The sequence below is a fragment of the Bison bison genome, unplaced genomic scaffold (genome assembly GCF_000754665.1).
Source record: "Bison bison bison isolate TAMUID 2011002044 unplaced genomic scaffold, Bison_UMD1.0 scf7180017864203, whole genome shotgun sequence".
In the NCBI taxonomy this organism is placed as follows: domain Eukaryota; kingdom Metazoa; phylum Chordata; class Mammalia; order Artiodactyla; family Bovidae; genus Bison; species Bison bison.
This window is the reverse complement of record NW_011494775.1, coordinates 6,427,379-6,429,302: the sequence shown is the minus strand read 5'-3', so window position 1 is coordinate 6,429,302 and position 1,924 is coordinate 6,427,379.

Sequence of the window (1,924 nt, the reverse complement as noted above, 5' to 3'; positions counted from 1 at the left end):
GCATGTACCTGTGCTTACAGCCACAGCCCACACTCAAGTCCCCCTTCAGAGACACTGCTCCCAGCAGGATGCCTTCCCACCAGTCAGCTGTCAGAACATCTCTAACAGGTCCTCCCTGAGATCCTGACGTGCATTTTGCCCCCTCCCTGCTCTCCCGTTCTTGCCTCTCTGGCCTCCACCCAATCTCCTCCCGCTGGTGGTCAACAGGCTCCGTGTCACCTGCAAGTGTCTCATGTCACCTACAAGGAGACAGGGAGCGTCTGGTTGTGTTGACATCTGGGCCTTTGCTGTGGCCTTTCTTTCTGGCCCAACTTTCCCAGGACCCTGCTGACATGTCCCCAGCTCAATGTCACCTCCAGCCAGTGCTGCCCTCCACCACGTCCAAGAACAAGGAAAACTTGTTTTTTTCCTTTGTTGTCCTAATCTGGGTCTTGGCTATTGCCTGTCCCCCATGAGGAGTCATACTCTGTGATGTCACCCCTGATTTCTGGCATCCCAGGGACACCTACCTGAGAAACTGGCAGAAGGACACAACCCACGGTCCCCTTGATTATGGGAATCTATGCCATGCTCTTACAACCCAGCCACTGTCAGCCAGCCCTGGAGAAGCTCCACCATGGCAGAGGCTGCCTGATATCTGGCCTCCCCCGCGTCCTCTCCACTCCCATCACTCTCCCTAATGGTTCCCTCTCCACTCACCAAACTTCTGTTCATCCTGTAGGGCCCTATTCCATTGGTCCCTCTTCTAGGATGCCTCACCTGGTCTCCTGGGGGTGAATGAACAAGAGGCTCCCATGGAGGCAGGGTGATCGCGGGTGGTCCAGGCCAAGTGTACAGACAAAAGCCCACTGGTGGTGCAGAAAAAGTGGACTCCAGGGAGGGGTGAATGCCAGTTCCTGGGTGCCCTGCAGCGGCTGGCAGAGCTGACAAGCTGCCCAGGAGGTTCTGATATGAGCAGTGTATCCCTCTACTGTGCTTCTCCCCTGTGCCTGTCCTTCCCTCTGCCTGTCTATCCCCTCCCTCTGTCCCTAGCTCCCTCTCCTCCCTCCCTATGTCCCTTGGTCACCCCTGGCCTGGCCATACCCCCAGCCACAGGGGGCCATCTCCTTGGCAACAGTGGCCATGGGGTCAGTAGCTGGATCAATCTCCTCTCACCCGGGGAAGCCCCGACCCTGGACACTGAAGGTGACAAGGAAGTGGGGTCAGGCCTGGGGTCTGGGCTGGAGGGATGTTGTGGGGTTAGGACAGGGGTCCCTCAGCCAGGGCAGCGGTGGCGAGGCGTGGAGAGGGAGAGAGGGTCTCTGGTGGTGTGGTCAGCAGAGTAAGAGGTCAAGTGAGCCCTGGGCACATACTGACTCCAAGATTTTCCCAGGCCTGTTCTTCCCAGCACTAGTCACTACGTGCGAGGACCTGGAGGAAGGCTCAGTCATTGTCCCAGTTTGCAGCTAATAACAAGGACACCTGACTGGGCCCTGGTCACAGCTGGCCCTGAAAACCAGGGCTGTGTCCACAGCACGCCGGGCAAGTCCACATTCCTGAGTTGGCTGCCATCACAGCTTCTGGAAGATTCCATTACTGCTACTGAGCAGTCTGCCATCACTGCTTCTAGAATATTCCCCCCATCACCACTTCTAGAATACCCCCCTGTCACAGCTTCTAGAATATCCCACCATTACTGTTTCTAGAATATTCCTCCATCACCACTTCTAGAATAGCGCACTGTCACAGCTTCTAGAATAGCCCACCATCAATGCTTCTAGAATATACCCCTCTTATCACCACTTCTAGAACATTCTACCATCACTGCTCTGAAGAGTCTACCCCCAGGGGCCTTTAGGTTTTTCCCCTTTGGGATCAGGCCATGGAAGTTTCCCAAACACGACAGAAGGAATGGGCTCTCTCCCTTCCTCAGCGGCCTTGGGGA